The 25,932-nt window shown below is 41.7% G+C and overlaps 1 protein-coding gene across 1 annotated transcript in view; it reads left to right on the forward strand.

The window, feature by feature from the left end:
* Positions 1-15,166: 15,166 nt before the first annotated feature.
* Positions 15,167-25,932, forward strand: part of FAM110B (family with sequence similarity 110 member B) — a 111,572-nt gene continuing 100,806 nt past the window's right edge. The window contains exon 1 of the mRNA XM_086740847.1: positions 15,167-15,191. The gene's annotated coding sequence lies outside the window, so the exon portion shown is untranslated. The remainder of the gene's footprint in view (positions 15,192-25,932) is intronic.

Genomic DNA, 25,932 nt, shown 5'->3' on the forward strand with positions numbered 1-25,932 from the left:
GTGAAAAGACAAAATCAACAAAAAAGGAAGGAAAAACAAACTTGCTTGGAGAGGGATGAAGATTACCAGAAAAGAGAGGGATGAAGTCAAATCTTAGCAATATCTAGAGAGAGATGAGGGGAGTAGGGAGAAACTACAGATGAGATACTGTCAGATAAAAGCTGTAAAAACTTTAAAGTCTTAAAAATGAGGATAAGGAAACCTGGATTTTATTAACAAGATATATGGGGACTCTGGTGACTGAACCTGAGTGTTGGGTAAAGTTTATTTGAAATGGTGTACATTGTATAGGTTAAAGAAAGGCCAGTTAAAGAGAGTAATAGGAAGTGGTTAATGCCAGTTATGAGACAATCACTGTCGGATTTTTTTTTATCACTGCTTGCCAGAAAGGGTTGTTATTTCGAATGTTCCAGAATAAGCAAAAAGATTTAGTGAAAGTCTCAATATGAGGAGGAGAATAAAGTAAAAAAGACCAAAGCTAATACTGAGCTTCAACATTGCAGAGAACACTGGTGACAGAGCAACATGGCAGGGAAGGCATTTTAGGAGGAAGTAAGAGAAGCTCCATTTTAGAGCTACTTCACTTTGAGAAGCAACAGGACATCCAAGAGAAAGGAGTGGAGAAACAGATGCAAAGACAATATGCTCTGGATTTGAGGGTCAGAAGCAATGAGGTGGGAACGAGAATAATCCAGGCCATAGGCAAAGAGCAGTGAGCAATGCAGGGTGAGAATCTGGAATTCCCAGGGAGCCACTGAAGCTTCCAGAGAGGCTGCTTCTAGGAAAATTTAGTTATTGGGTGATCAAAGCTGAAAGCAAAGAAAGCACATTTTTAATGGAGTTGGGGGGGTATGCTATCAAAATCTCATTTTGCCATCTCCAGAATGAGGCCAGGAGTTGAGAAAAAGGAAGAGAAGAAGTAGGATTTGGGAAAAGGGGGAGCTGAGAGAAATAAATGCAGTAAACTACATCTGGATCAGATGTCACTCAGCATGAGTAACACAGAAGAACGAGGAAGAAAATGAGAGAACTGAAATGTGAGGCAACTGCTGTAAAATCTGAAACGATCAGGTAGACTGTTTTAAACTTTCCTCCAAAGAATTATACCCTCTGCAGGATAAGGGCATGATCATCTAAAATCACAGCTTTTTGTTACACATCTTGAATGGTATTCGGCATGTATTTAATGGGATGCGTTGCAGTTCAGCCGCAGGTATAAAGCAAATGATGCATTTCTTTGCTTGAGGCTCTCATTATGCTCTGCAAACAATAAGAATGGAGATTTATTCTCCACCCACTGCTCTCAGGGAACAGCACGAGGGGAGAGGGGCACATTAGAAAGAAAGCACTACGATACTGATTATCCGTTTCTCCAAGCCAAATTTGTTTAGGTTTCTCCAGGCCTCCTAGCAACAGCTTTATTATTACGGAGTTATTACCCCCCAAATACTTCTAAAACAAGTATCAGATTAATGTTTCAGATAAGAAGAAAGTATATTCATTAACTCTCAGAGCTGATCTATTGAAACAGGAGCTTCCAACGAAACATGAAAGTATAGCTTCATTTTGATATGCTGAATTTTCTTTTGTTCTTACACTGTTTACAGTGACTGGCTAAGGATGATCAATATACAATACACTCACTACATAAATGAAAAAAAAAATTTCTGTTAGTGAATATTTTTCTTCATTATTAGCATATTCCATTTATTATCTTTTAATCTAGCTGTAGATATGACTTATCATACATATATGCATCGCTTTTGTTTACTTGCAAACCAGATTACTGCATATTATGTTGGAAGTAAACACATAGATGAAGAATTCATTTAGCTCTACAATAATTGCAGTTTCTGTTGTTTACAACATCTGGAATTCAGATTTCTCATAATTTCCCAGGAGAATTATGGTATAAGAAGTGAATTCATCTCATAAACATGTATTTTTTGTTTCACGGTAAAATTTTCAGAAGATGTCATGTTACTTAGACTCATACTTCCTAATAACTACTTTTTAAATCTACAAGTAGAAAATCTATTATGCAGTCTCATTTTCAAAAGTAACTTAAGCACCAACAAGTCAATGAGACTTGAGCTCACACAGCAGTTCCTGAAAAAAATATTTCTTCAAGCTTTGAAGGATAATAAAAGATGAGTGTATTAACTGTTGTTATACAGATCATTACTTACAATTTCATGAAGAAATGATACACAAAGGACCGCTTTCCTCATTTCCTGATTTTCCATGGTACAACTGCAATTCTTCAGGAGGGAGAAGGAGTTGTTTTAGTGCCGTTTCATGCCTTAACCATAGGTATTCCAAATCCCTCCCCAGAGGAATGGAGGCTGAAAACTTTTTTTGCCCTTTCATTATTTTGCTTCATTGTGGGCTGCCATAGTGATAAGGACTCCAGTGGGGCCAGCAGTCTCATAAAATCACATTGTTCAACTACAACACAAGTTGCAAAGGACTGGTGCAAGCTGGTGCTGGAGGACGCACATTGGCCAGCGTGGACGTGCTCCGCTCCTGGGGGAATGCGGGAAGCTCCTTACAGGTCTTCTTTACAGGGGACTCTTCTAAAAGAGAGGTGACAAAGAGGAAATAAGATTATCTACAGTGTTTCTAGAGGATAAGATTAAAGAGGTAGGAACTGTTATACCCATATTGCAACACCCAGGTGCTGCTGCGGGTAAAATGCAGCATGCCAACAGTTCGGCCTGCAAGGTCTTCTTAACATTAGAATTCTTGCCGGTAATTAAAGAATGTGACTCCCCTGCAGGCAGAGTTGGTTTATATTTGATTAACCGTGTTCCTAGAGATTGTTGTTCTATTCCTTCCTTCAATAAAACTGAAGGTAGCCCTGGATTAATTGTGAAAGAAAATATAATCTGTATCCCTTTTTGGTCAAGTGAAACTGGGTAGAAAAAATCAACACAAAAATAGTACTAAACTGTGTAAAAATTAAATAGTTTATTGCAAACACTGTGTTTCAAACATTTTTACATTTAGCACCTTTCTATGATTGAACTTAATTCAAGTGGAGACAGTTTCCATCACTCTTCCTACTAATGGCACATGTAATGGCAAAGATTTAATATTCGAAATATGGAATATTTAAAGTCAGCAAAGCTTCTTATACAGCCAGTGGTGCAAAATACATCAAAGTTTTAAAAAAGAAACCATTCAAAATGTCAAGATTACCATCTGGCAAGAAAGTTGAGAGAATACACAGAGGGAATAGATGCTTTCATATAAAGTCACACGAGGCTTAGGAGGATAGTTGTTTATAACACAAGATTTCTTATGAACAGGAGTGATTTGTAGCATAATGTGGGACAATGATTCAGAGGCGAGTGGTTCTAACTTCGGATTAATTGCATTTTGAACATTCGGTATCATCAGCAAAGATATACTTCAAGTTTAATACACTCCATATTTACAATACAAGAAAAAGAAAGAATAAAATAAAATAAAGTAATAACTTTTTTTTTTTAAATTGATATTAAGATTGTTTTCTTCCAGTGAATGTACTTAAAAAATGTGACAGCCTAAAAGGTGTCATGCTCTGGGCTGCCTGAGTACAGTGACACACGGGAAGTACATGGCTGCCTTTACTTACACGGGATAAATTTATACAAATTAAAAAATATGTCAATAGTACAGAACATAAAAAAGAGGATCTTTATCCTTTCTTAAAAGGAAATCTACTTAGCCTTACAGCAATGTTACAGAAAACAAAAACTTTTGGACTATACTCTTTTTTTCAAAAATTTTTATGACTTATAGCCTCTTCTCTGAGTGGCAAGAGAACGCTGATCATAACTGAGAGCTGCATCTGGTTCACAGTGAGGTCTGGGCCTGCGCTTTGTGACGCAGGCCCGTATCTCGACAGAACAGTTTTGATTTGTTTTGTTTTAACAGGGTGTCAAGGCAGCCTCATGAAGGCACAAAGCGCTGCAGTACTGGAATGTTAATTCCTTTTTCCTCAAGAAAGAGAATTATTAAAGCACCAACTAATGTTTGGGGCCTGCTCATTATCCAATCTACTATTATGTGCTTCATGCTTCTCAAAACTCCACCGGGGACTAAATGCAATACACTCGACAGTTGTACTAACGTTTCCTGCCTGGTATATTTAAATTCCTTTCAGCGTAGCAAAGTAGATGTTGCTACAAATCAACCTCAAATTTGATGAAAAGACAAAGGACAGAACATGTTGTTCCCCACATCCTCCATTTTGCGGGTACAAAACCAAGTTGTCCCTTGCTGGTATGACGACCCTGCACAACAACACACACAGTGCAATGAGAAAAGCTTGGCACCTGCAAAGTTCACACATGAAATCCCAGTAAGTTTTCAAAGTCTGAGGGATTTTAGAATTACTTGAGATCCCTTTTCACCAAAGAACAGTTAAAACAACAGTTAAAACACATGGAGACTTTTATTACCTAAGGACCCAAGTTTGCTTCTGCATTACTGAAAACACAAATTACAGTACAGCAAACAAATAATGATTTATTATGGACTCAGGAGGATTAGCAACATAGTTTTGTCACTTATGAATAAAACATATTAAGAACAGCTTTGTAAAACTAGGTAAGATAGAGCACAATAAGGCATATAATGAATAAAAGTCAGAAACTTTAACAGGCAAGAATATTTGTTTTTCTCTCTCCTTGAAATCAGCTGTATGCAACCTTCTTAACTATTTTACATGTTTCTGAAGAAACTTTCCTTAGTGGAGCACTGAACTTATTTGAAGTTGAATGTACCTCCTGAATACATGTTTAAATTTAAATCTAAAGCATTAACAACAAACAAATAATTCCCAAAAGGCTAACAGTGTTCTGTCTGTATTTTTAAATAGTTATGAATATTACATATACCTGGTCAAAATTCAGCGAAATGTTTGGGTAGCAGTTGAAGTCTATTACTGAAAGCATGAACTAAACATAAATTAAGTTTGAGCTGTCCCTCAAAAGGGATGCTTCTGCACTCAAAATGCACTTTGTATCTGTAATAAACACTGTAAAATTAGGAATTATGATTGTAAGTAAAGTTCCAAATATAGTTTGTGACTCTATGCCATTAAACATTGCACAGTGATTTTGCTGCAGCTGTGGACTGTTTTAAGGCTCTTTTAATGGGGTGTAAAATGCAAGAACCCAATCTTTCTTCACAGGCACCAACAGTTCCCATAATTTCATTCACGTAAAATCTCCTTGTTGCTAGTGAAAGTTTACTCATTGATGAGTAAAGTAGGATATATCCCAGTATATAGTAACTTTAATAAAACATCTCCCATTTGAACAGCTGGGAATTACTTTAGGAGTAATACCAGGAAGTCTGTAAAAGAAACAATAAATAGAATTTTTAAAATAAATAAATGTATTTAAAGAATAAATACTTTTTTATGGCCAACTCTTTGTTGTAAGTTATACTTTCTGTTTCTGTAACGTTACTATAATGCTATACCACACCTTTGCAGAGCATTCCTTTCCTCACAAAAAAACTCTCTTACAGTTATTTTGCACACCCTTTTAAAGATAATTCTGTAAGACATTGCCATTTCCACAAAACATCTACAACAAATGTGTGTGGTGTAAAATAAATACTTGCATCACTTCACATAGCAATCAACTAACACATTACTCCTTTAGTAAATCTGTTCTACAATAAAGGCACTATATGCCTAGCTGCAGGCAGTGCCTTCTAGCCAAGATCTCCCTGCTATTTACACACTTCATCATATCATTTTGCAGAGGCCTTGTGAAATGAGGAAATAACAAATATTTATTCAATTCCAGGAACAGAAGCGCAGAATGTATGTTTTCAAAGGTAGTGTCTCTGTTCACAGCTGTGGAAATGTGAGCATTTGGACACTATTTAGCACCCATGGTTGCTCCAGAACAGGAGCCCAGTGCAGCCGCTAGCCCACCGTACGCAGCCTTGGCTCCATCCCTTCCTAAAAATTCAATGTATGGCTTTTCTGCTGCAATTAAGTCGTATGAACAGCCAAGTACAGAAAGGAGGCATCTGATGCTCCACTTCTGTAATACAATATTAAAATCCTGTTGTTTTTTTTTTTTTTTTCTCATGGATGGACAATGTGTCTCTTCCATAATTTATGATATTTAAACATGCTGACTTGCACACTTTTCCTGTTATTACATTCAGTATGTTGAAAAAGGTGCTGACACGAAGTTTTATCTGACAACCTTTCTATGTAAAAGTGCTGTTTGAGGGTGACGATGAGACCACCACGTGGGAGCAGATGCTCTGCTTCAGCCATTGACCTATCCTGGAAGCCTCTCTTCTCTCACTCTTCTGGTTTTTTGATGTTAAATATTTCCTTTTGGGAAATACTTCAATGACTTTAAAGATTTGATCCCTGCTAGATTATGCCTGCTTCTGCTTTCAAAGAAAATAATGAGCAGTGTGTGAATAAGGAATACAGCAAAAGTACGTATCGCCTTATAGCTTATTGCTCTCATCACCATTTCTAGTCTACAGACACTTAACAAAGAAAAGCAAAAAGTCTGAATGAAAATACAGTCATCAGCTTCACTGGAGTCACCAAAAAAGCCCCACAAGTTCATTCAAATGTCTTCCCTTGCATAACTCATCTCTTGCTGAAATAACTGCATTGTTCCTATGGGGGTTAAAAATAATATTTGCTTTACAGGGTGACTTCATCACCATCCAAATTACTTCTACGCTACACATACCCACTGCCCCACCCACTCCTGATGTATATGTTAAGTAACTTCACAGAATTGTTTTTAAATTACAAACTAGAGTGTCTCACAATCAATGGGACTTCAACACATACTTGTTTTACAAAAGCACCCTTATTTCATAGGGTGCTGGAGTCATTATTGACTTTCTATAGGAATTCAGACTAAGTTTACAAACACTTCCTTCATAGTTTCTTTTTCCTGATCTATTCCACTGTGATTTCTTCCATCTTCAATTTTCCTCCTGCTTTTTTTTTTGCAATTTTATGTTAGCTTTGAGCCCTTTGTATGTCTATATTCCCTCTTTGAATACTCCCACTCCCTTTTATCTGTATTAGCTTATTTGTGCTTGCTTTTCCTCCTTTTTTTGGTTATTCATTTCTCTCTTCTGTATCTGCCCTCATCCCCTTTCCTTCCTTTCAAGTGGACAAATGTAGACTGTATTTACAGACTGGATTTTTTTTAAGAATAACATACCAAAGTCAGACTATAAACATTACTTATGCCTGATGTCAGTTATTCACTGCTTGTCACTTCCAATGCCCGCGTCCCCAAAGAGCCTCCACTGACACTCTGGCCCAAAGTACAAACCCTCTCCCACTTCATTTCAAAAAATAACAAAATCTTTTCATGTATGAGCTGTCAAAAGAAGCTCTTGGATTAGCCAGCAGAGAAAAGGACCCAGTCACTACCCACACACACTATATAATTATGAGCCACATAACTATTTGCAGCAAGAGCTGACAACCTTTGGGGATGGTGAGCCCCTTTTGAGCACCTCCAAAACAGTAACATGGGTTGATATATATATTATTCTTTAATACGCTCCTGACAGGGTATTTGATGCCCTCCTGAAAGCAGGGTTTGAGGGGACACAGCACCTGGAACGCAGCTGGAGCGTCGATGGAGGAACGCCGTGGGTGAGTACCAAGGTGGAATTGCACATTTGGTGTCAGAAAATGAATAAGGCCACGTTGTGCTGCTGCCCATTCTGCTGTCTGCTGAGCTGTTCTCGGCAGAGAAGCCAAGCGAGAAAGAAAAAGTAAGCTATGGAAGGTGGAGTAGTTTCGTATTCGTCAAAACTGCTTTAAATAAGCTCGCTTTGATAGCCTCTCCCCATAGAGGGACATTAATGCGACTCACCCTGGTAGCATCCTGCACCAGCTGGGGCACAGAGAGGGTGTGAGAGTGCTGCTGCCAGCTCCAAGCCAAAGGGGAAGCAACACCTCTCATGCAACTTAAAACCATCAGCCTTCTGGCCTCCTCTTGATGTAGGCTGGAAAAAAAAAAAGGAAAGAGCTGGTTCAGGGCAGCAATTCTCACAGATGAAGTTCCTGAGAAAGCAGAACCTGTTCCTTCCAGCAGAGTGCTTTAAGGAAAAGGAGAAAAAAAAATGCACATAGCTATGACAACAATACAAAGTTTCATGTGCCTGATCTTATACCTCAGCCTTTGATTACGTTTTCACCTGTCACATTAGTGTGTTACTTTGAATGCAAGAACTTCTGTATAACTGGCCTGTTCTCATACTCAGAAAATCACACAAATACAATGGATGCCAGGAAAGAAATACTATGCTTAATTTATCTTTATTTTGATATATCATAGTTGTTTAAATAACAAATTATTCATTTCTACATAAAACTCACTTCACGCTCACCTTTTAATATTCCTTCCTTCTCCTTAACTGTTCCTGACATCCTTGTAAAACTGATCCTCTTTTCTGAGAAAAATAAAGCAAATGCGTCTTTAGAAAGGGCTATAGCAAGCTTTCTTTCAGATAAGCAAACATTGCTGTCTGGATTAATGCTTTACCAATTCAAAACATTTTTAGTTCTTGAGAACAAGGTGTGTTGTTCTGTCCCTTTCTCCTTTTCTGAGCTAACTCTGCACCTCACATAATATGTGAAGTAAGAAGAGATCCGCTTTAATAACGGTGAGACCCTGAAATCAGAACTCACAACTTCTACTTTTATTCATATGCTGACATCCATGCTGTAACTCAGCTGGTTGAAGGGTACTCAGTCACACTTGGCAGTATTGACCCATCTCTCTTGATCTTGAGTTTTCTAGCTCCCAGTAATTAAAGGAGAAAGCCATGCAACAGGCAATAAATGACTCCCATAGTGACTCTCCCCTAGTGTTTACTGTGTGCTATAGGAACTGCTAGATCTTTCTCATCTCCCCTTCTGATCCAGCCTTCCCTGATAGCACCACTCCCCATGCTGGCTTGATTAGCTGAAGCGAAGAAATGCCTGCCTTGGTGTTTGAGAGCTGCGTAACAGCCAGAGAGCTGCAGGGTGATGTGAACAGATAAGGATGCTGGGGGCTTTTTCCATGGATTAATTTTGCTTCACAGTTAAGTATCATCACATTTTCTATCTGTTATTGATGCTGTTATTATGTGTCATTCCCTAATGCGGTCGTGAGTGTGTTCCTACATTCCTCTGGTACAATAACGAGAAATGTGATGCTTTGTGGTTTTAGTCCCTGTAATGAGAACAAGGCAGTTCTCCTCACACACAAAATTTGTAATTATACAAGACTATATTGTGTTACTGGCAAGTAATTAGAACTCTCTGTTGAAATGACACTATTTTATTACATATCATTAACATCAAATGTCAAAATTAGCATGACAGATGTCTGTATATGAAAAATGGTCCTACTTTTGTAAGTGAAATCAACAAAATTAACATCACTTTGAATATCAGCATTTTAAGATATTTTATATTATTGTTAAAGAGATATAGACACTGTTTTTGCCATATAAAAATCATAACAAGGAAATTCTTATTTTTAAAAACACCAGAGACTATCAATTTTGTCCTCTGCATGTATTATGCAGATTAAATAAAATAAAAAAAAAAACCCATGAAATGCCAAAGTGGGGGTGCTGAAATTACAGTGTTAAGCTCATACTTCACTCTATATTCTTAGAGCACACGGCACACATTAACTAATTTACCCTCCTCCTCTATGAAGTAAGTAATATTACTATCATATTACATACAGTGAAACTGAGACAAGGAACTGAAGTGAACGCCTCTTGGCCAGCCAGTAAGTAAAACGCTGGCACTGGGATCAGGACACAGGGCTCTGTACTGCAGAGCAGGCTGAGTATCAGGGCACCATGTACACTTCTCACTCATGGATTTAACTGAGGATGAGGACAGTAAACTACCTTTTCTTAGTGGAAAGGTGTTTTGCAATGATAGGCAAACACATAGAAACTAAATAGGATGTTCAGAGATGTAACTAACAGTTTCTTACTACCTATAACAGGTTTAGGACTAAAATAGGCATATAATCACTTACTATGTGGTTGCGTGATTCTTGTTTATTGGAATAATCAAGCAATCACTCTTGGAGGGCATTTACACGCTAGGTTCAAATATTTGTAAACTAGATAATCAGCATGTTTTTCATCAGGGGTCTGTAGGAGACATTAGTGAATTCAAGCCACAGTTCTCAAGGTACCTGTTCCTTGACAATATTATGATGCTGGTAACACATGAACGTGATGTGAGTGTGACATTCCCCTGGCAGCATACTAAATATGCCGCAAGACACATAACCAATGGATATAATTTGCAAATATGTATGGAGAATCAGTCTTGACAGTTTTGTTTACAAAGGCAGGCAGCTATTTGCTGAGAACAGAGATGACACACTATTCATCTTGCTGCTACTAAGCCAAAGGGATTGCAACTGTGATAACAGTTAGGTTTGATTGTTGGAATGCTTATGCAATGTTAGTAATAAAGGGTGTTTAAAACCATATCTTGTTTGTTCTTGGGCAATTGTATTTCTTATAATAATTTTCCTGGGGCATTTAAAAGGACAAGCCTAATTAAAGAACTGATACGTGTCTGGCTCAGCTTTAATGGGTCTATGTTCTCTAAGTAGGTGTATGTAGGGAAAAGGAGCAGACACATCTTTATTTCTCTGCTCGCGTGGGTTGAGGCAGGATGTCAAATTACGTAGTTGTGGCCTCACACCTTTCAGTTCCTCCATTTTGGCTGGGCTTACCTCCATGCACCTTCTGAAACTGGACAGTAAACACAACTGTAACAACCTTGTTAAGTATAGCCCAAGGTGATAGTAGAGAAAAACAGGAACAAAACCACTGCCTTGTGCTGGATCCTAAATATAGAGAAATTAAAATTGATGGGGAGAATGCAGTGACTGAGGGAAGACGACAGTGAGTCCTTGTATGTAGTGCTGAGGACTTCAGGGAGCTGAGAAGGGGGTTTCTGGGTTGCTTTTCGTAGCATTTGAGCACCAGAAGAATGAGTCAGCATGACTCTCACACCTCTTCTTTGTCATCAGCCCCTTGCTTCAAACAATACTGAGAAAACACTTTTCCCAGCACTCCTAAATACCTGCACCATTTACAGCCCCCACTAACATGTTGCTCACACATTTTCTACAGAGCTTATTATTAAAGTTAAAAACAAACAAAAAAAAAACAAAAAAAAAAAACCCCAAAAAACTTCCCAGTGCATAAATACAGGACTAGAGTGCCCAGCATCACCTTGTTTGTGCAAGCAGCTCAATGTACATGGAGGGTGGGAATGGAGAACTCAGCCTTTCATTGTGAAATACTGCTCAGTGAGCTTTGCTGAACTTGCACACACAGCTCAGTGATGTGCAGGCGTGGGGTGATCCAGCTGCGGGGACTAAAGCGGTGCTTTTCTCCGGCCATCTCATTCTCACCTTGGCAGGCGTGACTGAGGCGATGGCTGGATGGCCTGAGCAGGCAGATCAGGCTGACCATCCGAAATCACGCACATGCCTCACTCATGGATTTAACCAAGGACAACTACCCTAAATACTTGGCGGTGGTGGTGTAGCTGCTGCAGGTTACAGCCTGGACTGTTAACGCCTGGTCAGTAGACTGGAGGGACTCGAGAGTAAATACATCCTACAGATGTAGGGGCAAGGGCAGGGAGGAAAGCTACACCATTCAGTGCTTGAGTTGCCATGGCTAATTCAGCCTGGGTGCTGCACTGATCCAGGCAGCAGTTTGCATTTTAAAATTTATTTTGATCATTACACATAAGTTTACACAAGTAGGACAGATCCAAAACCCAAACATCCCGCAGCCAGGCCGCTGGAGCTAAACAGAGGGAAACGAGCTGCTTTGTTCTCAGTCATTCTTGCTCACAGTTACAGGTGACTTTGTGAATGGCAGATGCAATGCCAAAATACAACTGAAATTCTCTTTGAATGCGAACAGGCCTTAGGTTTAGAAGCAGCTGTGAGATGCAAACTTACTGTTAATGGCAGATTCAAGTAGCGTGAACAATAACAACACATTGTTTAAGGTGGACAGAGCTTGTCTTTGCTAGAGTTGTGCTGCATTAGAACAGGACCTTGAGAACCCGTGTTAGTTAACACAATTTTAAGTAGTGTCAGCTGTTTCTGAGTAAACCCACTGACAAGAGCAACAAATGCTTTATTCCTGGCCTTGTAAGGATACGGATTTAGGAAGACAGTTATGATCAACAGCTGGATTTTAAAATTTTTGTTTCTCAAAACCTTTCGAAAGCCGTGAAATGTTTTAATGGACTGACAAAATTAATGCTTTTTATAATAATATGTTCTTAGGAAAATGTAAAGAAGAAGTAAGTCTGAAACTAGGTAATTTTATGTTTATCTCTAGAGGTTCCCAGCTTAGTTCCAGACAACACATTTTCTTAATGCACGTGTTCTATTTCACTCCTATTGAGTAGTCTTACTGAATTAGATGAGCTTAATCAGGTATATGCAGGTTTATAGAATTAGTTTCTTGCCTGAGATATTATTTATAAATCAGAGGTTATAGCATCTCAAAATGCAAAGATCTGTGTACAAGGATAATCATTTAAAGTGCTCTTAAACATCATCCTGAGGCCAGAGTGCTGGTTTCATTAAAGGGATTTGGAACATGATGAAGTCCATGGGGGTTCGGGATCAGCTCAGGTCTGCGGCTTGCCTTGCAGCTGGGGGATCTCTAGCCACTGCTTCAAAGGGTTGGCCATCTGTCTGAGGCAGAGGCTAGGCTGATACCGGTCTTGATGGTGAGAATGAAGATTGTATTTTAGTAGCTATATTAAAATTAAAAGGTGAGACATTAATTGTATTATTCCATACTTCTTCCCAGAGGCAGCAGCTGCACAGTGTGGCATAATTTAATAGAGCTATCCATCATGTGATGCCTGGGTGTGAAAACCTTGCCAGTTAGCAGTGTAAGAAACAACTCTGTAGTTCATATTTCATTAGTAAGGGCACAATAGAAGTTCTATACACAAATGTTTGTATATTGACCTGGAATTACAATATTGGTAAGTCTCTGTTTTGATCAGGAATGGGGAAATCTTCTGGCCAGAAAGGTCACATAAAAGGAGATGCGCTGTATTTGCCTATTCCTCCCCCTATTACAGACATCCAGCCTAAAGAATGAAGGCCAAAATGCACCTCCTGTAAAAGGTGGTCACATGAGGTGAGGTGCCTGTGTATTGAACTCGTGACAAACAAGCAGCCTGTGGTGTGATAGGTGCTCCCTTCAGCACAGGCTATGGGGCTGACGGCTGGCTTCTGTCCTCAGTGAATAATGCAGCAGGCAGGTCTTGGCAGTACCCGGGATACATGATGTAGCTTATGCCTCCAGCACATTGGCTTTACTTAAGGCTGCCTGATGGCTTAGGCAGGCTTCTCCTCGTGTATTACATTGTTTTATATTTTCAGAGTTTTTTTTCCTCCAACACTCAGGAGGATATAAATTCCACTTTTTAAAAATTTTAAAATAAAACCAAAAATTTATTCCCCCTCCCCAAGACAGCTACAGGAATTGAGGTTCTAGTCACATACTTTGATTTCCCATTCTCTAATGCAGCTGTGCTAACATGCAGAAGCAGAAGGTCCTTGTTACTTAGGTGGAAGAGCCCAACCGTTGCAGCTTCCTCTCCTTCCTCACATACCCGTACCTGGCAATGAGCACCTCACGGGCCCCACAGATAATTTCTAGGCAATAGCTAAAGGAAGTCATAAAGCAACAGTTTCTCAAGAGCCTGTGGCACACCAGAGTGACCTGGTCTAGAACTAAACTTGAGGAGCTGGTTTAGCACCAAAAGCTTTGTACTACCCTACCCACAGCTCTGGGCCACCAACAAGGACGCCCAGCTGGGATCTTTTAACTGCTGGGGGGCTTAATGAACATTAAGGGAGAAAGAGCTTTTCAGGGAGGCTGCTTAGCTAAGGAGCTTCACTGTTTATGCCTGGTCTTACCATCCATCCAACCCTAGGATGGTCTAGTTTTGTTACTGCCTGCTGACAAGGTCACTTGTAGATAGATGGACCTGTAGGTTGAGTCATTTTGCTCATTCCACCTCAATACGAATGACTGAACTCTAAGTACCCTTCAGAGAGGTCTGTGCAGGAGCATTTTTAAGTCTGTCAGCCTCTTGTACATGAGAAGTGAATGAGGGGAAATTCTCCCCTTCCTACCTACTACTTTAACTGGTGTGACAGGACTGCATGTGTTGACTTAAGTACCCGAACTGAAAGACTGAAATCAGGAAGGTTAGAGGAGATGTAGAGGATGAGCAATGGAGTATTGTGGCAAAAGAAGTGCTTTCAAAAGCTACCTCAATGATCAGCGAGCAACTGGATGTGTAGATCAACAGGCAAACGAGTGGCAAGGTTTGAAAGAAATGGGACAAAGGTGTTTCTGAAATGCACTTTTTTTTTGTCTGCCAAGTGCAGAATGCTAAGAAACCAGGCTTTGCGATCCCATCCACCCTCTGCAATAAAAAAAAAACCAAAACAACTTAATTTAAGAGGAGTTACCACTCAGCTCCTGAGGCATAAACAGGCAGCTGAAGCCCTGCGTGTAGGCTGAGTTCCGTGCTGAATACCGAGCAATATTTGGCACAGGTGGACGGGGGTTTTCATCACAGATCCAAATTAACTTCACCGAAGTTACCCCAGGTCTGCCAGGGCGGGAGAGAACAATCTTCGGAGGGGAGAAGCGCCCAACTCGTCACCTCCCCGCCCCCCTTTCCCCTCCCTTCCCGGGCGCCTCCCGGCCGAACAAAGGCGGCAGCGGCGGGTTCCTCTTTGTGCAGCGCAGGCAGGGGAAGGGGCGAGCCCGCCCCCGCCAGCCGGGCCCGCTGGCGCTGGGCGGGCCCCACGCCCCGGCCCCGGCCCCGGCCCCCGCATTGAGCCTGGCCCGGCCCGGCCCGGCCCGGCACGGCTGGAGCAAGCACTGGCTGCGCGGCGGGCGGTTGCCAGCCGCTCGGCTTCCCCGCCCTCCGTCTCCTCCCCTTCGCTGCCGATCCTCCGCCCTCTCCTCCTCCTCCTCCTCCTCGCGGCGGCGACCGCGGATTTCTCGGCCCCGGCTGTGTGCTCTGCTCGGCGGCTTCGCCTCGCTTCTCTCCGGGAGGCTCCCGCGCCGCGCTGGCGAGGACGGTAAGGGCGGCGGTGAGGCGCGGCGCCGGGCCGAGCCCCGGCCGCTGCTTTGGGTTCGGTGGGGCCCGGAGCTGAGCGCGGCGCCGTCCCGCAGCGGTTCCCCCCCAGCTTACCGGGGGAGGCCCCAGGGAGCGGCGGCGGGCGGGACCCCCCACCAGCAGCCCCGGCGGGCGTCTGGCGAAGGGGCCGGGGGCGCGGGTGGGGTGCGGGGCTGGCGGCGCCGCGCTGCCCCCGGGGACGGGCGGGGGGCTCGGCCCCGCCGGGCGCTGCGGCAGCAGCCGTCCAGCCTAGCCCTGCAGGCAGGGGTCGGCGGGGTGGGTGGCTCCCCACCCGTGACAGCGAGCAGCCCCCGTGGGGTCGGTGCCCTGCGCGGAAGCGGGGCCGAGCCGGCTTCGTCCCCGGCCCCTGGGTGGGGATGGGGGGGCGGCGGTTCCGGCCCCGAGCGGGTCCGCGGCGTGGTGGGCGAAGCGGTTTTGGCTCCTGTGAAATTCCTGGCTAATGTCAGGGGAAAACATATGGCCCAGGAGAAAGCCGCTGGAAGTGATAGCTGTTGAGCTCCTCCGAGTTCTGTTTCCCCGAGCCCCTGCGAAGCGTGAACTTCCTCCCCGGGCGGCCGGTTCGGGGGATGCGGGGCTCAGCACATGGCTGGCGTCCGGGGTCCGCTCCGCGTCTGTCACAGCACCCCCCGAAACTGGGCCTGCCCGCGCCTGGAGTCACTTCAGAGCGTTCGTCTGACCCAAAGAAAACTTTAGCAGGGAGAGGAGGGAGGAGGCTTATCCATAAGGTAATTTACTTAAGTGCCTATTTTTTCTTTTTTTTTTTTTTTTTTTTCCCCCTTATTCTTTCCTTACTCGAACAAGACGTAGGTGGGAAGAAGGGAAAGCAATTGAATTACTTGTGTCCTAGGGTCCAATATATATGGTAGCTTATAGGGCAGAGAAGAAGGTAAAAACTTTCAAAGACCTGGCGCTGGCAAATTAACACCTCCAGTGAATCGTAGGATTAACTTTTTAAAACTTGAGTTTTACAGTCACTTGCGTGTTTGACTGCAGTTACTGTGTTCAGATATTTAAGGATGAAACGTCTCCTTTGTGCTTAAAATGACAATGCTATTGTGATTTGTAAGCAGCCAGACAACTTTTATCTTTAATGCAGACCTTTTTATCACTCAGCTGACAATACTTGCTGTGTCTGTAAATCTGCCGCTGATTTGTTGGGTGGCTTTGCAAAGGTCACTTAAGTTCAACTTCCTTTTTTTTCTGTAAAACGCCTGTATTGATTTAATATGATGCTGGGTCAGATTTGGCATTTATAATTTATTTTGCATTCGTACTTATGTGCTGTAAGAGCCATGCTTTATGAAGCAGCTTCTCCTTGGTTCTGCCTGTAGAGCCTGCTGGTTGATCTTGGGGTGTGGTGTACAGGGGGTGCGCAGCTTGACTTGTGTCTAATGCTAAGTGCCCTACTTATTTAAAAATGTTGAGAGCTCTAAAAGGGTCAGTGTAATCCATACCACACGTGTGCTCAACTGACCTAGAATTAACGAGATAAAACACTTTCAAGCACTTCTGGAGTAAAAGATGGCGTGTTATTTCGTCATGTGCGACTAACACGATTAATTGCTTTTTCCAAGCGTCCGGTGCCATAGTCCTTAGGTTAGAGGGTGGCTGAACACCCCACTTCTGCAAAGGTTTGGCTCGATACAGCGAGGCTGGTCATGAGAGTAGAAGGTACCTAGCAGGGTGAATGTGCTCCCTGGGGAGATGTACCTGTGGCCAGGGGAGGTGGGTGCAGAGACCACTGCCAGTCCTTCAGAGATGGCAGGCAGCCCTTGCTGTGGTGTGGGGCTGTTAGAGCTGACAGAGCTGTACGCCCTGCCAGGGCCCCCGTTTTGTGTGGATTAGTAACTTATGTCAGTTGATATTTTGTGCTGCAGTACTGAGTTTCCTCTCTGTGGGTTTCAGCCCCTCTGGGCAGGAGGTAGCAGGCAGGTGGCTGTGTGCTGCAGTGTAGGTTCAGGTATACCAGGAATGTGGTGGTTGGTGTGATTTACTGCCTCGATGGAACTGATAGCCTATGCCAGCGAGTTCACTCTGTTGCACAGAAGGCCTTGACTCTCCTCGTGGCAGTGCATCCATGTTAAGAAAACTGTCACAAGCTAAAGGTGAGAGGGAAACAGTGTTTTCCAGATTTGTGTGGAGATTATTGGCTGTCACTTTGCCAGAGCGGATCCTTCTGTGTCCTGCTGTAGCACTTGGCCACCAGCGCCGTCCTTCCTTGCACCTTGCAGGCTTCTGATGTATGCGCTGAAAGCATCACATCTCAAATTGTTGCTGGAGGCACTTAATATGGCAACAGTCTTCCAGTGGATGGAAGATGGGTTTCTGTTAAAGGTTCATGCTATGCTTCAAAATCTGGAGGGCTAACGTTGGTTTAAGTGAGGCAACACTGAGTTAAATTATAGAACATAGCCTTGCAGACATGTTGTAGTTGCTCAGAGCTACAGAGCACATTTGAGATACCATGCTAGCGTATGAAAGGAATATGTTTCTCAAATATGCTTTTGTAAGTATGTTTCCCAGTGATGAGATAGTTAGGTTGGAAATCAGTACACTGAAATATTATAGGGTAGATTTTGGCCGTTAATTGTGGTGGAGTGCAGAGTAAAGGAAGGCTCATGTTTCCAGCCTGCCCAGAATGGGAGGGTGTATCATTGAACTCTGGATAAGCAATGTCTCTAGTCTCTCCGTGGCTGACACTGGCTCTTGCTTTCCAGTGCTAGCTTACGGCTCCATTCCACAAGGCCTTAAGCCTATGTGTTGATTAGCCGCAAGTTAATTATTTTAAATTAAACTGAAGAGTAAATGTATGTCAGCTACAAGCGCTTTTATTTCAAGTAAGTTTTATTTTAGCAGGGCAAGTTCTGAGAAGTTAGAGGAACTAGTTTGTGAAGTCCACACAGCTGAAGACCTGTAGGAATTAGAGGAGAAGAGAGAGAGAGGAAAAAAAAAAGGCTTGGACTATCTTAAATGGAAGGTAAAACAGCTGCTTGGAAACTGCATTTTAAGGAGGAAGAAAAGCTTGCCAAATGGGGCTGCGGACCTTGCTGTGAGAATAAGATACTGCAAGTTACCGGAAAACCTGTAAGGAATGAAGCGAAGGAGTGGATTGATCATCGGAGAGCAGAAACTGTAGGGATAGCACATGAATTGCCAAAAGCTAGAGTCTGAAGTAATTTAAGATGAAGAGGAGGGAAAAAAAAAAGAGGAGAAGAGAACTTGGCTATGATGTTGTGAAGACCAGGCTATAGTTGAAAAGTATGTCTAATGCCTCCAAAATTAGCGGTTGTAATTAGTTTTAGATAGGGATGAGGATTTGAATGTGGAAGAAAGGGTGCCAAACAGAAATGACCAGAATGAATGTCTTATACCTGCTTTTGGATTTAACGCAGTCAAGCTAAGGAACCAAAGAGTCTCTGCTTTAAGGATCTGAAAGAGTTGGCACAGGAAACTGGATCCAGGTTAAAAAAAAAAAAAAAGGACTGGTTGTTATCAGTCAAGTTGAATGTAGCAGTTGTGATAGCAATACAACAAAATAAATGTATTTATTTTAAAAGAAGAGAATGAAATCTTCACACATTTTACTCTGGTCTCAATAATATTCAAGGATTTAGAACAAATTTGGAATGGAAAAAAGTAATTAAGTACACAAAGATAAGTGGAAAACAGGATAAAATGCATGATGGATTTGCCACAATTAGGTCATGGAAGACTAAAGTCATATTACTGGTTTAAATACTGAATATCCTAGACAAAAGGAGCAGAAGGCTTCAGTTCAATGTCTATATGCTGTGGCAGGCGTGACACTGAAAATGACTAAATTGGAAGTACGGGGCTTGACTAAAGAATGGTGAGGTGTCTCCTAAAGGAGAAATTGTGACTCTTTCTGCATAAATTAAGGAATTATTGCTCTAGACTGGTATTACTGGGGGGCTGGCCTTTTTACTTCACCGAACTGGCTGGGATGCAAAGGATGACTGCTGATGAGGCAAAGTTAGGAAACATAGTCAGCAGCGAGCGGGGTTGGATTATTGCACAGGAAGAACTGAATGTCTGTGATGACTGAAGCAATAGGAATGAGAGGAAGTCAAATAGCTCTAAAAGCCAAGTTATCTACTGAGTGATTATTAACAACACATCTGCTATCAGCTGGCCAATCATCCCTTAAAACAGGCCTGGAGGAAAAGACCTGAATGCCATAGTTAAGCAGGGATGACTGCGTTTGATGGTAGGCATGAAATGAAAGCAGATGTGATCCTCTAAGAGTTCTTCGCAAGGCATTAGGGAGACTTTGTGTCAAATACTGTGTTGTTCTGGTCACTTGTGTACAGAAATTATTCAATTCTAGTGGAACGTGTACCGGGGCATCCAGGCTACAAGGATGATGGGTGTGAACAGTTTGGAGTTACACGGGAGACTAAAACTTAAGCTATGCTGGCTTTTGTAGCTTAGTAACAGCAGAGAGGGGAGATAGCAGCTGCTTATAAACCCCCTCAGGCAGATTCTTGGAGAAGAGGAAGGGTCATAAACTGAAGGCTCATCTGTAATTTTGAGTTAAAAACTTGACATACAGGAGGATGATTTGATGACTTGTTGAATGAATGCTAGAATATTGTACATGGGAAATGAAAATTAGTTTCCTGACTGTCAGATTTGGGATGCCCTCCCAGCTGTACGTCTCTTAAATCCCAGTTTGTGTTTGTGTGTGACTTTTTTAAAGAAATGGGCAGTTCAGGTAACTGAAGCTACCATAACTTTTATGCTTTGATCTTCACTGCTCATCAACAGAAATAGAAAACACTTCTGTGAAGGAGGTGTGATGAGCAGGAATACTTGGTTTTGAGGAATATGTGTTGTCCAGTCATTTGATGTTGAATGGAATTTATAATAAGTAAAACTCCCATCTATGGCATTAGTAGCTGCTGCTTTTTCTTTTCTTTTCAGTGTATAATGGAGTGGAATCAAGTATAACTCATAAAATATTAGAGATAACCACAAATTAATATGCATGGGACAGAAAATGTATAAATGGACGTGCAGGCTAGACGTCAGGATGGCTGACTTGAACCCATAAATAAATGAAAAGATTATGCTCTCCTGTTGAGTGTGTCCTTGTATCCATCCTCTACCTGATTTCATGCTCTCTGGTCTTAGGAGTGCTCTGTGGCGCTAGCTGCATCCTTTTGTTTGAGGAACATGCTCCTGAAAACAGGAACAGAGAGGCTTCACCTGGGAAGGGACCCGGGCAGAGCCTTGCATGGTAGGTGAAGTGCAGGACTGCTGAAGACCGAAGGTGAGGGCTCCCAGCCAGGAGGACATGTGCTTGTCTGTGGCTTCGTTTTGCAGGTGTAGTGCCTGACCCAGGCACTGGTGCAGAGCTATACAAAGGCCAACACATCCTAGCTGCTGGGAACAAATAGAGATATGAGATCTACCAGTTCAAACATTTTCTCTAGTAACTCTGTTGAAGACTTGTGTGGTATACACTGATGAAGCACGTGCTGCACAGAAAGTGTAATGATGATGCATGTGGTTTGAAGGCTCCACCATGTTGACTTAATTTGATCATTGCTATAGCATCAGAGTCTGTCCATTTCTAAGCTTTCCTGTAGCTGGGGGCTTTGTATGCGCAGTCAAACTTCTGGAATTTTCAAGATGACTCTTCAAAAAGGAAGAAGAATGTCATCTGTGTGGACACTTCTTGAGAAGAATCCTTAGAAAAGATAGATGCTTTGAGTGTGTTTGTACACCAAAGCAAGATCAGTGTCTTGATATTGCTTTATGTCTGCTTGTTTTGAATTTATAAGGCGGATGTTTAACTTCCTTAGAAATAATCCAGTTGCAAACTCCTTTCCAGCATAGTTTTTAAAAATCCGAACTATTAAATTTTAGGTGTTTACTTTAAATGCATGTGTGTGTTTGGTTTTTTTTTCTTGTGGGTGTTTTTTTTTTTTTTTTTCTGTAAAGAGGAGCTGTGTAATGAACTCCATGTGTCAGCATCCCCCATAGGAAATAAATGTGAAGAGATTGTGTTGAGCCATCAAAAGAATAATTTAACAATCCCAGGGAAAATTGAATTTATTGTCTTGGTAGCTTTTAGCATGTATTATTAGGCTATTCACTTATTGTGATTTTTCATTTGCTCCTATTGCTCTTTTATATGAGTGTTGGGTGTATCATTAAAAAAGATGAGACTAGGGCTATGCTTTGCATTTGTATAGCATCTTTCACTTGACAGCCCTCAAGTTTCAAATATTAATGGATAAGGTGGAAAAGTTATTTCAGATTTACAAAAGAGATTCATTGTAAATTCAAACAGTTTCCAGCAAATCAGAGAGTGGAGCACTTGTCTCCTGATGCTTTGCTGTGTTCTTTAAAAATGAAATCACTCAAATAATTTCCTGTTACAATTTGAGGTCTTGGAAAAGTCTGCATTAAGAAATGGAAGGAAATGTTTCAAAACTCTTTGGACAGGGAAGATAACAGCAGTGTCCAGTATTGTCTGCAGCTCAAGCACGTGGAAAGGAAAATCCTCCTTCTTGTTAATAGGTCAGGGAACTGTGTGTTCATGGTAAACATGGTCAGACTGGGAAGCAGAGAAATGGATTGGAGCAAATGGTGTAGGAGATCAAGGTAAAAGCTGGAACATGCATATGTGAAAGAATACAAGAGAGAAAATGTCACTGAGAAAATGAGGATTATGGAAAGTCTGTGAATGAACAAACTGGTGAAGAGGGAAGTGAAGGAGAAATGCTTATGTATTACACATGAGCTCAGTGTGCACATTAACGTGTCCAAATGAAATTGGAAAGCTCATGATTTATTTATTGCTGCAATGCAATTGTGGGATATGTGTTAGCTGTTTGGGGTTGCACTGTTCGGAAGCGCACATTTTGAATGAAGAGAGGTTACAGTGGGGAAGGAACAAAGCAGAACCTTAGAGTAAACTGCAGGAGAACCTTTTAGATTTGAGCATTTGTAAATTAGTGTCTTGCGTAGTTCAAAAACAAAGCAAAGGAAAAGAGAATGATGGGCAGAAGAATGGGGAAAGAAAGGTTCTGCAGCCTTCTGGTGATTTAACTTTCAGATTGCCACATGGTGTTTTTCTGTGCAAACAGGAGCAGAAGGAATGTCCTTCTGTTGTGAAGGGACCGTTGTAGCAGTGTCTTCCTCTTTGCCCAGTGCCTCTACACAGTTTTAGACTAGTCTGTTTTAAATAGTTACCCAAATTCATGCGTGGACCCAGACCTTTGGATTTGTGATGACCTTTGTATGTTGTCTCTCTCTATTTAACAAGTTAATCTGAGCATGTTACCATTTCAGAGGTCAGGGGGCCACTGGAAATGAAACTTTCTTATGTGTGTGCATGTGCATATATATATGCAATTTAAATGGTTCTCCTCCATCCTAGTTTAAGTAATGGTTGGGTAGAGTGCTTCTGAGATTATAGAATCATAGAATGGTTAGGGTTGGAAGGGACCTTCAAAGGTCGTCTAGTCCAACCCCCCTGCAAGGAGCAGGGACATCTCCAACCAAATCAGGTTGCTCAGAGCCCATCCAACCTGGCCTTGAATGTTTCCAGGGATGGGGCTTCCACCACCTCTCTGGGCAACCTATATTATGATAATAATATAAATTTTATTTGTACTTTTTTATATATATAAAAAATAATGTTGCTGTGATCTACTTGACAAATGTTATTTCTCCTGCTGTCCACCCCCAATAGTTTTAGACGTATTTTTTAATCTCTTAATTAAGACCATCTTGTCACTGCCCATGCATGCACGTACTTCAAGACTATATTAAAAAAAAAATCAAATTTAATACTAAGACTTGTATATTAGTCATGTAAGTACAAGTAGTTAAAATGTGATGGATTTCCCTTGCATCTTGTGTTTAATTGCAAGATTGTTATCTATGTTGTTTTGCCTTTCTGAGCTGTGATATTAATGAAGTATATTGCTGTTGAGTTCTCCTAGTGTGTTAGTTTTGGATGTTGATTGCAGTGAGTGACAATCCTGAATGAATTTAAGTGCTAGACAGTGTGAATGGGACTTCATGGATTGCTTTTGCTCATTTTGGATCTTCTCACTGAGATAACTTGTGGCTGTCAGAACTTCTCTCTACATAATAAAACTTGATACAATATGTAGGGACTTACCGATAAATCACTTAATTCCAGTAATTAATCAGAAACTAGAATCCTGGTTCTGCAACATGTGAAACTTTCTGCAATGCATTTGTATAAGTGCTTGGGGGACACTTGTAGATGTGAAGGTCTGCTCACTCAGATTTCCCTCAAGACCACATATGCTTTACTGAAGGATTTCAGATGCTTTAATTAGTTTTTACTTTTTAAAATTGTTATTGTGATGTCCCCATCTTGCAATATTTATGCACAGTTGGGGGTTACTCCCATTGTATTGGGTCCTATTTCAGTAAATGAAATGTTGCATATTAGGTTAAACTTCAGAAGTTCTAGCTGAAATGAATCTTCTGAAATGCTTGGCTTTAAATACAGAAAGATTTTGGTCTTTTTTTCCCCTCTTTCTTTCTGTTTAATAGACTGTGAGGGAAAGAAGAAACTGACTTTAATGAAGCAAAGCAGTGCTCTGCAGAAGAGAAGGAATGCACAGTGTAAGCACTCAAATTTTGAGAGAAAATGTTCTCCTCTGATCTTTACTATAATGATTTGAGATAGTCACTTGTGACCAATAAACAAAACTGATTTCACTTTTTTTTTCTGATGACCTTTTTATTATAGCAAGTTTGTGCTGTCACAAAGGTTCTATTTTAGGAATGAGATATCAGCTTTTTTTTCTCCCTGTTTAATTGAAAGATGATCAGTGTCATTTCTGTCTTCCTTCCCTCTCCATCCCCCTTAAAATAAAACAAAACCTTCAGTCCTTAAACAAAAGTGTCTTTGTTTTTACATTTGTTTTATGAAATCACTTAAATCCTTTGGGAAAAGCTTTCCTCTCACAGGAAGAGGAAAAAAAAAAAAAAACCCTCCTAAAGCCAAAAACAGCAAGCCTGCTACCAGACATCACAATGTTTTGCTATCTGAATAGTAGCAGATTGCATAAAAGAAGCAATTTCTTGTCTTAATGAATGAAAAAGTGCAATTGCAGAAATGCACACAAGTGGACATATGGTTTTCACTCAGCAAATGTAAAATTAGTAGTATTCAGGATAAAAATTTGCTGCGTACCTTTCTCAGAGCTACTTTGGACTGTTGCTGTTGCGGCTGGAACTTTAAATGGGATATTTCAAAGCTCTGTGAGACGGGAAAATCAACAGCTCCCTTCTAGCCTTTCTGTTTTTTGTTACAGTAGGCAGATCTGTGAATTACCCGCTCCTGATCTAGGAACCTGGCAACTGGCAGCAAACACGAGCAAAGTAAGAGAATGAACCTTAAAGACCAAGAGCTATGTGAAATACCACCCTTCTAATTTGTGTGCATGGGGTTTATGCAGAAAATATACTAAAGAAGAGGAATGCTGATGAGGTAGAACAAAATTATTGCAGCATACTTTCTCCCAAATGTAATAAAAATGCAAAATGGAGTCATTGGCCTACTATTCGCAATCACCTGTGTTGTTATGTGGGCTGGAGGGATCAAGAATGAAGGAAAATTGTCCAAGTAAATGCTGAATGTGAATGAAAAAATAAGGAGGCCTCCCTTAACGCCAGGAAGTAAGGGCTTACTTTTTGTAGAGTAGGAAATCAGACACTGGACTAAAAGAGTTAGCTAGGACCATCCTAGAGGATTTTTGTAAGCATTATATGGAGAATCTGGAGCATGGTGGCCTCCCTGGGCTCCCGTGGCACCTCACATAGCATCTTCTCATGTCTCAGGCAGCTCTTGGGCTTTGCTTTAAGTTCCCTCTGCTCATGCCCTGCATTGCTGCTGTCCCCCATCTGTCTCTGAAACCTGTGCTGTGCGAACATTTACAGCATATGCTGGGCTGTAACTTCAATACTGCATACAATCCATACAATTGCTGTAACTTCAATACTGTGCTCATGGCTTACAGTGAGCAGCTGAGGTCACTTGGTTTGTCCACCTTGGAGAGGAGAAGATTGAGGAGTACAACTTCCTCAAGGGGGGCAGTGGGGAGGGGTCTGCTGATCTCCTCTCTCTGGTGACCAGTGATAGGACGTGAGGAAATGGTATGAAGCTGTGTCAGGAGAAGTTCAGGTTGGACGTTAGGAAAAGGCTCTGCATTAAGAGGGTGGTCAGGCACTGGAACAGACTCCCCAGGGAAGTGGTCACAGAACCAAGCCTGTCAGAGTTAAAGGACCGTCTGGATGATGCTCTTAGTCATGGTTTACTTTTGGGGAGTCCTGCAAGGCACAGGGTATTGGACTCTGATCCTTATGGGTCCCGTCGACCTTGAGATATTCTATGAAACAGCTGTGTCCTCACGACTGGTTTGTCCATAGCGTGATGGTGAACCCTCATGTTGCTTCCTGGACTTATTTTTATACCCTGACCTCGTAGGTACGCCTCCTTGCCCTTCCAGTGCCCAGGAGGGAAACTGTGCACTTTGTAGTGCCTTCTGGAATAGTGTCCTTACTACTTGTAGAGAGACATATGCAAGATGATTATATGGATGTTCACCTTATATTTGAAGCATTATTTCAGTGCTCTTCATGAAGACTAGGCCAGAGAATTATAG

This window comes from Chlamydotis macqueenii, chromosome 2, assembly GCF_036417535.1.
Source record: "Chlamydotis macqueenii isolate bChlMac1 chromosome 2, bChlMac1.mat, whole genome shotgun sequence".
NCBI classification, from domain to species: Eukaryota; Metazoa; Chordata; class Aves; order Otidiformes; family Otididae; genus Chlamydotis; species Chlamydotis macqueenii.